The sequence below is a fragment of the Tupaia chinensis genome, unplaced genomic scaffold (genome assembly GCF_000334495.1).
Source record: "Tupaia chinensis unplaced genomic scaffold, TupChi_1.0 Scaffold000561_1, whole genome shotgun sequence".
Taxonomy (NCBI): Eukaryota; Metazoa; Chordata; class Mammalia; order Scandentia; family Tupaiidae; genus Tupaia; species Tupaia belangeri.
This window is the reverse complement of record NW_006160074.1, coordinates 2,196,499-2,208,261: the sequence shown is the minus strand read 5'-3', so window position 1 is coordinate 2,208,261 and position 11,763 is coordinate 2,196,499. Positions and strand designations below refer to the sequence as shown.

The 11,763-nt window shown below is 42.1% G+C and overlaps 1 protein-coding gene across 1 annotated transcript in view; it reads left to right on the top strand.

Moving 5' to 3' along the window:
- The window catches only part of PHF21A (PHD finger protein 21A), a 237,089-nt gene that overhangs the window by 188,875 nt on the left and 36,451 nt on the right, over positions 1 to 11,763 (top strand).

Genomic DNA, 11,763 nt, shown 5'->3' with positions numbered 1-11,763 from the left:
AAAAAAAAAAAAAAAAAAATGGCATTTCCAAAAAGCTTTCTTTTAATTCTAGAGGTTGCACATGTTTTAGTTCAAATATCAAAACTTTTCATTTATATTATCTGAAATAAATTTTTTCTCTTAAGAAAACAAATCTAGAAAAATATAAGTAACCTCCAAAAATACCTCCAGGTCCTGTGGCAGAAAAACCTCTAAAAGCAGCAAAAAGGATTTATAGACGGTCACCATATTCTATTTGAAAAAAAAAGATTAGTGAACACTTTTGAATCCTCTTTCAAGAAAGTTGTTTTAAAAAGTCCCTGACCTATTTCTGATTTCTCGGGCTTGACTTTTCATTCATCTGAAAATAGTCTCTGGTGATCCTGAATGTTCTGCTTCTGGATGGCAGACCACGATTCAGAGAGGCTGGTCAGAGGGCAGGAATGAAAAGGCGTCCCGCTGCCTTCGGCTTCTTGAACACGGAAACCTTATGCAGACAGCACCGGGCCTTCCTCCCAGGCAGCTCGTAAATGTAGCACACCTTGTACTCAAAGAGGCCAGGGACCAAAATCGTGTGCCCAGGAAACACAAGAAAGAACACATCTCTGTTCATGGGGAGCTTCACAAACCCCAGGAAGTGCTTTGAGGAACATTCAGAGATAAATTATTTACACATATTTTAGATCGGAAGTTTTCAAATAAATTGGCAGCAGAATTTCAGTATTCCATTATTGGAAGTCAGCCAGTCCGTGGAGTGGTGGTTAAGGTGGCTGGATCCCATGTGGCCAGCTGCGCGGTTGGAGTCCTAGACTCCGTGGCTTGAGAAGCACACGCATGTGGGGTGGTATATGCCCGAAGTCCAGAAAGGAGACGGGGGAGGATTACAGAAAGTACAGTCCTCTATAGTCAAGAGAGTAAATACCCCCATCATTTTAACATAATTTTACCCCTAAGAGTTAACAGCTGCTAAGAGCTTAGATGATGTTCCTCCAGACATTTTCTGTGTACATTCCAACATCTTTTTAAAAACTATATAATTTTGCAATTTGCTCCTTTTCCACGTACTAGATCTTGAGTGTGTTTTCATGTTTTGGCCTTACATATTAATAGAGCTTTTCTTTTCTTTTTGTTTCTGTTTTTCTCTTTTTTTAATTGTAGAGGGAAAATGTTTTTAAAGGAGAGGGAGAAGGAGAGGGAGAAGGCAGCCCACAGGGGTGCAGTCACACTGCAGTCTCTTTTCTTTCACCTCCATCTCTCCATCCTGTTGGAATTTGGAGCACACATACACATGTGTCTGGCATGTTTTTCAAGCATCCAGGGCTGGGATTCAGACCACTTTTAGCCTTGTGAGATCTGGTTCCTTTAACCATGAGGCCATGGACTAGCCCAGTCGAGCTTTTTATTTTAGTTGTCACACAAAGGTATCTAGAAATTCTTTAAAAATGTTTAACAATTTCTTTTAGCAGTAAATTCTATGGTCTCTCTTTGTCTGTCTCTTTTTATCTGATAGAGGAATCCATTCACTGCTATTTTAGTCAGGCCATCTGGCAGAATGGTCTTACCAGGATAACCAAGCCCACTTAGCAGGGCCTCTCTTTAGGTAAGATTTCATTCTCAGAACTCCTCTTATTTCATACCTTTCTACTCTCCTTCTCTTCTCTTCTCTCTTTTTTTTTCGTTTTTGGTGCCATTTCCAGTATCGCATTTGTAGCCAAGAGATCTCATCGATGAGCTGAGAGTGAATCAGTGTAAATATGTAGCCATGGAAGTGCCACTTAGAACCTGTTCATAGAGTCGTCAAACCTGCGTCCAGCATTCTCTACAGAACCAGGCCAGACTGGCTCCTTTTTGCTGTCTGCTGTTCCCTTTAGGATAGCGCATCACTCATTTCATAAAGTGTGTGAGGTGCCTGCTGCTCTGCCGCACGTGGTGTCTACACGGGTCCCACCAAAGCGTGTGCCCTCACGCAGCTCAGTCACTAGTGCACTTGGCTCAGGCAGCGAGGCTCTGTTTTTTTCGTGGCCAATTGTGTCGGTCCCGCAGCCTCCACACGGGCCAGGAAAGGAGAAGGCGTTGCCATCAGCAGTGGTCTTACTCTTCCTCTCCTGTCAGCATAACCAGATGCTATCTGAACCCTTATTAGAAGCCATGGTCCAGCAGGTGGCGTGGTGGTTAAGGCGCTGGAGTCCCACATGGCCAACCGAGAATCACGCCGAGTGCATGTGTGTGCGTGCCCAAAATCCCGAGTGGAGAATGCAGATGGGACTGTATTACAGCCATACCCCTGGTGAATGATTTCTCCCTTTCCCTCTCTTGTCTCTCTGGCGAGTGCATGCGCCCTATAGCAGACACACAAAAGCAGCAGCAGCCATGGCTCTGAGAAAGCAAGTAGAGTTTAAAGAGATTTGAGACTAAAGAGGTGTTTTAGAAAAGTACAAGAAGCCAGACAGACTTACATTAAAGCCCCATGCTCCCTCCTCTGGTCTGCTCGTCCTCTCCGGCACTCTGTGAAATGGGGCTAACACTGTTGGTGAAGGGGTGTGATCAAGTGTTCAAGCTCACTTAGGTTACGTCTGACACAGAGCAAGTTCCCAGGTGCCGTGTTCATTTCATCCTCACCCCAACCCCACACCCTGCAGCAAAGACTTATGTACGTCCCCGAGGCTAAACTACTGTAAGAAATCAGAGTTCTGTAGGACAAAGTAGCCAGATTGCCGCCAGAGCCACCACTCCCACTTATGTCTTTCATAGGCACCTACATAATATCCTCTAAAAAAGGAGTATTTACAAGATGAGAATATTATCCAACGTCTCATCCTCAAATTCCAGTGTTCCTCCTGGTAAATCTGAGCTGATGGCTTCGCTCCCCCATTGTACTCCCGCTGCTGTAGTAGAAAAATAGATCCAAGGGACCAACCAGTGGAGTGATTCAGAGCCTTACCTTCAATCCAGATTTATTTAATCTTGATTAAATTATCTGGACGTTAATTAAACTGTTTAGCTCTTTATTTGCCCATGATTAACTTTGATTTTAAAAAAAAAAATGCAGCCAAGTCTTAGGAGGTAAATTTGAAACTAGAATTACAAATGGCTCCCTTAGTTCTGGACTTGTCTGGAGCGTCTCGAGGCTCTTTCATAGCGTGGAAACGAGCAGGAGATGCACACCCAGATGGCCGTGGTGTGAAGCGGGCAGTGCAAACAGGTGAGGCAGGCTGGGAACGAGTGAAACGTGAACGTTTCATTTTTACACTTCAGTGGGAACATGAGTGCAAAAGATATTCTTAATTTCTCTTCAAAATAATAGAAGCGTGCTAATTATTGGCAGTGGGATGTGGAAGAGACTGTGGTAAACTGCAAAGTAATATATTCCATGTCAAGGAAGCAGCTGCTTCTTGGCAATAACCAATTTTTATCATATGGAAACTTTTTCAAGAAAAGCTAGAAACCCAGATGTTTTGAAAAGTTGCCTAGTTTTAAAAATATTGATTAACTCTTTAAACAGAGCATAGGCAAAAAATAACATCTGTGGGGCAGCTTTAGCCCTGGGTAATTATTTATAATCTTTGATAGGAATTAATTTTAGATTAATCAGTCTTTTTATTACTTTTAATTTTTTTTTTTTGAGAGGTTTTCGCCATAGGGCGTGTGTGCTCACCAGACAGACAGAGAGAGACATAGAGACAGAAAGCAAGAAATCACCCCCCGGGGGGGATGCTCACGCCGCAATCCCTTCTCCTCCATTCTCCTCTCGGGATCTTGGGCAGGCACGCACACGTGCCTGGCATGAGTTCTAAGCCACCAGATCCGGGACACAAGCCACGGTCGACTACGTGGGAATCCAGTGACATAACCATTACGCTAACTGCTGGTTCCCAGTCTTTTTATTTCTTCACCTAATGTTTATTTATTTATTTTTTGAGAGGTTTTTGCTATAGGGCACGTGCACTCACCAGAAAGACAGAGACAGAGAGACAGAAAGTGAGAAATCGCCCATGAGGGGTGATGGCCATGCCACAATCCCTTCTCTCGGGATCTTGGGCACGCACCCACACATGCCCACCATGAGTTTAAGCCACCAGGTCTCGGCCTCAAACTGCAGTCGACTACATAGGAGTCCAGTGACATAGCCATTAGCCAACTGCTGGTTCCTTAATGTTTTTAATTGAGAAGTTATATTACGTAAAAGTAACCTTTTTTTTTTTTTTTTTTTTGAGTGAGATTTTTGCTATAGGGCACATGTGCTCCAGAGAGACAGAGACAAAAAGTAGGAAATCACCCTCCCCCGGGGGGGAATGGCTACACTTCAGTCCCTTCTCCTCCATTCTCCTTTCAGGATCTTGGGCACAAAGGCGCATGCATGGCCACATACCCAGCCTGAGATAGATTTATTTATTTGTTTGTTTATTTGTTTGTTTTTGGAGAGGTTTTTGCTACAGGGCACATGCGCTCACTAGACAGAGACAGAGAGATAGAAAGCGAGAAGTCACCCCCCAGGGGGTATGACTACGCTGCAATCCCTTCTCCATTCTCCTCTCGGGATCTTGGGCACTCACACACACGTGCCCGGCGTGAGTTTTAAGCTACCAGGTCTGGGACTTGAACCACAATTGACTACATGGGAGTCCAGCAACATAGCCATTATGCTAACTGCTGGTCCCTTTTTTTTTTTTTTTTAAGAGATCTTTGCTGTAAGGCATGTGTGCTCACTGGAGAGACAGAGAGGGATAGAAAGTGAGAAATCATCTTGCAGGGAAGATGGCCAAGCCACAATTCCTTCTCCTCCATTCTCTCAGGATCTTGGGCAGTAACGCACATGCGCCTGGTGTGAGTTTTAAGCCACCAGGTCTGGGACTTGAACCGTGGTCAACTATGTGGGAGTCCAGTGACATAACCATTATGCCATCTGCTGGACACACACATACACACGAGTTTTAAGCCGCCAGGTTCAGGGCTCGAACCACAGTCAACTACGTGAGAGTCCAGCTTTATAACCATTATGCCATCTGCTGGTCCCTAACTGACTATTTTAAAGTGAACAATTCTGTAGCATTTAGAACATTCACAGTGTCATGCAACCATCACCTTTAGTTCCTTTACCCCAAAATAAAACTTAGTATTCATTAGGCACTTACTTTCCTTTGTCTTGCCCCTGCCCCTTGCAATTACTAATGTGCTTCTTATTTCTATTCATTTACGTATCCTAGAGAGCTCGTATGAATACACTCATGAAATGTGTGACCTCTGCATCTCGCTTCTCTTAGCGTCATTTTTCAGATGCACCAACCCCGTAACGCCTATCAGTACTTCCTCCTTTTCTAATGGCTTTCATTGTATGTATATACCACAATTTGTGTATCCATTCATTCATCGATGGACATTGCAGATTTTTCTACTTTTTGACTGTTGTGAGTAGTACTGCTGTGAGCATTTATACACAAGTATGTGTACTGTTTTCGTTTATTTGACTGAATATATACCTAGGAGTAGAATTGCTGGGTCATGTGGGGATTCTGCTCAGCTCTTTCAGGAACCGGTTCTCACAGTGGCTGAATTATTTTTCTTTTCTTTTTTAAAAAACTATTATTTAATTTTATTCATCATAAGCATCATTATTTTAAATTGAACAGAGAGAGACAGAGAGAGAGGGAAATTGAGAAAGCAGCCACTAGGTCTGGAACTTGAACCGTGGTCAGCCATGTGGGAGTCCAGCACATTAACCAGCACACCACCTGCTGGCCCCAAGGCTGAATTATTGTTCATTCCCAGTAGTGAATGAACTTTTTGGGTTTTTTTCCACATCTTTGCCAGCGCTTAGTATTTTCGTTTTTGCCGTTGCTTTGTTTTGTGTGAAGTATCATAGCATTGCATTTTCCTAATAACTGCTGATGTTGAGCATCTTTTCATGTGCTTATTGGCCAGTCGTGTATCTTTGGAGAAACATCTATTCAAATGGATCTGTTTTAAAATTCGGTTGTGGACCAGCAGGTGTAGTAAAGGTGGCCTATCCCGCATGGCTGACTGTGCAGTTTGAGTCCTGGGTCCAGAGGCTTGAAAACCAGCTCAGGCATGTGTATGTCTGTGCGCCCAAACCCTGAGAGGAGAAGGGAGGAGAGGGCATTCTGCTGTGGCTGTCACCAGGGCTCTCTTCCTCTTCCTCTTCCTCTCTGTCTCTGTCTCCAGCAAGTGCAAAATTGGGTCGTTTCTCTTTCTGTTACTAAGTAGTAAGAGTTCTTTATGTTATATGGATACTAGACCTTACGAGATATATGATTTGCAAATATATTTTTGTATTCCTCAGGTTGTGTTTTCTCTTTCTAGATACGTTGAGCAGAGCTAATGAATAGCTGATTTTTGCCTTGATCTTGACTCCTACAACTTTGCAGAATTTGTTTATTAGCTGTAGTAGTTGATGTATGTATTCTTTGAGCTTTTCTGTATGTAGGATTGTGTTATCTGCAAAGTAGAGATAGTTTTATATCTTCCCTTCCAGTTTGGATGCTTTTTATTACTTTTTCTTACCCGCTTGCTCTGAGTAAAACTTAGACAACAGTGTTAAAAACCAGTTCTGAAGGCAGACATCCTTGTCTTGTTCTCGACTTTGAAGGTTTTCTTTGTTTCACCATTAAATATGATGTTAGCTATGGTTTTCCATAAATGCTTTTTATGAAAGTTTTATTTCTATATTTCTGAGTGTTTTTGTTATGAATGGGTATTGGATTTTCTGAAAATAGAAATTGTATATGTTTATACAACACGATTATTGGATATACGTAGTACAAGAATTATTGTAGTCAGACTAATATATTCATCTCCATACATAATTTTGTTTTGTTTTTGAGTTTTTTGCCATAGGGCATGTGCACTTGCCAGAGAGAGACAGTAAGAGGGAAAGTAAGATATCACCCCCATGGAGGATGGCCACGCATCAATCCCTTCTCCTTCATCTCCTGAGATTTTGGGCACAGGCATACGTGCCTGGCGTGGTTTTCAAGCTGCCAGGTCCAGGATGTGAACTGTGGTTGGCCATGTGGGAATCCAGCACTGTAACCACTACACCACCTGCTGGCACCCAGAGTTATTTCTTATGTGTATGTGATATTGGATTGTATTGGATTTTTTTTTTTTTTAAGAGAGATTTGTTTTTGCTATATGCTATAGGGCACATGTGTTTGCCAGAGAGACAGAAAGACAAAACGAGAAATCACCTCCCAGGGAAATGGCCATGCCACAGTCCCTCTTCCTCCATTCTCCTGTCAGGATTTTAAGCACGCACACACACATGCCCAGTGTGAGTTTTAAGCCACTGGGTCCAGGACTCTAACTGCGTTGACTATGTGGGAGTAAATTTTCTTCTGAGCACTGCTTCCATTGCATCACATAAGTTTAGGTATGTCATTTTTTTCCCTAGTAATTTCTTCTTTGACACATTATTTATTTAAGAGAGTGTTGTTTATTGAGTTTTCAGAAAAATCATGATATATTTTTTTCCATGTAAAAATGTGTCATTTTTCAACAGCCTGATAATTTCCACATACTTGTGAATTTTCCGATTTTTGTTTCTTTGTTTCTTTTTTCTTTTTAAGACATTTTAGCTATAGGGCGTGTGTACTCGCCAAAAAGACAGAGAGAGACAGAGAGACAGAAAGTGAGAAATCACCCTCCAGGGAGGTTGGCATGCCGCAATCCTTTCTCCTACATTCTCCTCTCGGGATCTTGGGCACGCTTACACACGTGCCCAGCATGAGTTTAAGTCACTGGGTCCGGGACCCAAACCACGGTCAACTACATGGGAGTCCAGCAACATAGCCATTACGCTAACTGCTGGTCCCTCTTTTTTTTTTTTTTTTAAGAATTATTTTATTGGGTTAGGAGATGGTGTAGCTGCTGTGTCACTGGACTCCCACATGGCCCACCGCGGTTCAAGTCCCAAACCCAGTAGCTTGAAAATTATGGCAGGCACATGCGTGATCCCAGGAGAATGGAGGAGAAGTGAGTGCAGTGTGACCATCCCCCTGGGGACTGATTTTTCATTTTCCCTCTCACATGGGCTAAGGCAAAAATTTCTAAAACAAACTTTAATTTTATTTATTATTATTATTTGATCTGACCAGAGAGAGAGAGTGGAAGTAAGAAATCAGGCCTCCAGGTCTAGTACTTGAGCCAGGGTCAACCATGTGGGAATCCAGTGCCTTAACCACCATGCCACCTGCTGTCACCCCCCTCCCACAGTTTTGTTTCTGTTACTGATTTCTAGCTTTTTTTCATTGTGTTTGGAGAAGATCTTGTTTATGATTTCAACCTTTTTTTAACCCCCCGTTATGCTATAGGGCATGCGTGCTGTTCAGAGACAGACAGAAAAAGGGTAAGTGAGTAATTACCCAGGGAGGTGGCAACACTGCAGTTCCTTCTCTTCCACTCTTGGGATTTGAGGCATGCGTGCACATGCACCCAAGACAGTTTTCAAGCCACTGGGTCTGGGACTTTAACCATGGTCAGCCGTGTTGGAGTCTAGCACTTTAACCACCATGCCACCTATTGGCCCCAATTATTTCAGCCTTTTAAAATTTGTGAAGATTTATTTTCTGGCCTAATATATAGCTTGTCCCGGAAAATGTTATGTGTACACCTGAGAATAATGTATACACTGTGTTTGAGTGTTTTTTATATGTCTGTTAGGTCTAGTTGGTTTATATTTTGCTCGAGTCTTATATATGTTTATTACTCTGTCTGCATGTTGTTTTTATTTTTTTTGGAGAGGTTTTTTTCGCTATAGGGCGCGTGCACTCACCAGACAGAGAGAGACAGAAAGTGAGAAATCACCCCCCGGGGGGGATGGTCACGCCGCAATCCCTTCTCCTCCATTCTCCTCTCGGGATCTTGGGCACGCACGCACACGCGCCCGACGTGAGTTTTAAGCCACCGAGTCCGGGACGCAAACCACGGTCGACTATGTGGGAGTCCAGCGACATAGCCATTATGCTAACTGCTGGTTCCCTGTCTGCATGTTTTATCCATTATTTAAAATGGAATGTTGAGGGGCCAGCAGGTAGCGGGGTGTTGAAGGCGCTGAACTCCCACATGGCTAACCACAGTTCAAGTTTCATAATTGATGGCCTGCTTTCTCAATTTCCCTCCCTCTCTCAGTGAATTAAAAAATAATAATAAGGGGACTAGCAGGCAGCATGGTGGTTAAGGCACTGGACACTCCCACATGGCAAACCACAGTTCGAGTCCCGGACCTGGTGGCTTACTTTCTCACTTTCCATCTCTCTCTCTCTCTCATCAAATTAAAAAAAAAAAAAAAACAGAATAAATAAAATTTAAATGATAACAATGATGATAAATAAAATTAAGTGAATAATTCTTTTTTAAAAATTTAAGGGGCCAGCAGGTGGTAAGGGTGCTGGATTCCCACATGGCCCACTATGGTTTCAGTCCTGGACCTGACGACTTACTTTTACACTTTCCCTCTCTTTCTCTCTTCCTCTCACTCTGTACCTCTCTGGTCAAATTAAAATAAATAAATAAATAAATAAAGTTATATAAAATAATTCTTTAAAAAAACATTAATTGATGTGTTAAAATTACCAACTAATAATAATTAACCATTTCCTCAATTTTGTCAATATGTGCTTTATAAATTTTGGGAACTGTTGTTTGGTGCATGTATGTTTATAATTATTTTATCTTCACTTTCAGTTGGTCTTTTTGTCAGTATGTGACCTTCTGTGTCTCTTATAACAACTTTTTTACTTCAGGTCAAGTTTTATCTGATAGTAATAGCAATACACTCACTCTTGTGGTCACTATTGTTTTTTGGGGGGGGAGGTTTTTGCTATAGGGCGCATGCGCTCGCCAGACAGAGACAGAGAGATAGAAAGTGAGAAATCGCACCCCAGGGGGGATGGCCACACCGCAATTCCTTCTCCGTTCTCCTCTCGGGATCTTGGGCACACACTCACCCGCACCCAGCGTGAGTTCGCATCTGGGACGCGAACCGTGGTCGACTCCATGGGAGTCCAGCGACATAGCCATTAAGCTAACTGCTGGTCCCTTGTGGTCACTATTTGCATGAAATGTCTTTTTTCATACTTTCACTTTCAGCTTTTTTGTGTCTTACACACTAAAATGTGTCTCTCGATTGCAGCATATAGTTGAAGTATATATTTTTATCTATTCTGCCACTTTTCTGTCTTTTGATTGATGCGTTTAATACAATTGCATTTAAAGTGATTACTGACAAGGAAGTATTTATGCCATTTCGATATTTGTTTTCTATGCATCACATGTGCTTTTTGTTCTTCAGTTCCTCTGATACAGCCATCTTTTGTGTTTACTTTTTTCTCTAGTGTACCATTTGCATACTTTACTCATTTTCCTTTCTGTGTTTTAATTATTTTCTTAGTGATTGCCATGGAGATCACAGTTAATACTCATCCTTTATTAACTTTTCATTTAGAATGCAATTGTATAAATATATATGTTACGTAATATATTACATATATATCATATACATTACATAAATAATGTTACATGTATGTTATGTGATATGTGTAACTAATATATACATATATAATTACATATATGTGTAAGTTGGTTTAGAAAACCAATTGATTTAGTTCTTTTTCTTTTTTTAAAGAATTAATTTTCTTTGGGACCAGCAGTTGGCATAATGGCTATGTTGCTGGACTCCCATCTAGTCAACCGCGGTTCGAGTCTTGGACCCAGTGGCTTAAACTCAAGCCAGGTGTGTGTACGTGTGTGCCCAAGATGCAGAGAGGAGAATAGAAGAAAAGGGGTCGTGGCATGGCCATCCCCCCTGGGAGGTGATTTCTCGCTTTCTATCTCTCTGTCTCTCTCTGTCTTTCTGATGAGTACACGCACCCTGTAGCAAAAACTTCTCAAAAGATAGAATTATTTTCTTTATTTATTTACTTATTTATTTATTTTAATTTTACCAGAGAGGAACAGAGTGAGTGGGAGGGTGGTGAGACTACAAGCTGCCAGGTCAGGACTCAAACTGTGATCAGCCATGTGGGAGTTCAGCACACTTAACCATCATGCCACCTGCCGGCCCTGATACAGTTCTTTTTTTAAATCAATAGTCAGGGACCAGCAGATAATGTAATGATTATGTCACTGGACTCCCACGTAGTCAACTGTGGTTCAAGTCCCAGATCCAGTGGCTTAAAATTCATGCCGGACACATGTGCATGCATGCCCAAGATCCCGAGAGGGAATAGAGAAGGGATTGCATTAAGACCATCCCCCACTGGGGGGGTCACTTCTTGCTTTTTGTCTCTGGCAAGCACATGCGCCCTATAGCAGAAATCTCTCTTAAAATAAATAAGTAAGATAAACCAATACTCATCATTTAAGACAGGATTTGATGGAGTCAGAAGGTGGCATGGCGGTTGAGGTACTGGATCCCATATGGCTGACTCCATGGTTAAGAGTCCTAGACCCTTGAAAAGCACTCCAGGCACTTCTGCATGTGTGCCAAAATCCCAAGAGGAAAATGGAGAAGGGATTGTGTCTTGGCCTTCTCCCCTCCCAACCCAGGGAGAGGGAGTGATTTCTCACTTTCCCTCTCTCTGTCTCTCTCCAACGAGCGTACACACCCTATGGTGAAAACCTAAACAGTAAAATAAAAAATACAGTAATATTGGCTTTTATAAGTTACCTATGTAATTACCTTTCAAGGAATTCTTGTTTGTTTTCTCATATGGCTTTAAGGTTTTTTTCTAGCATCTTTTCATTTCAGCCTTTAGCATTTATGTTAGG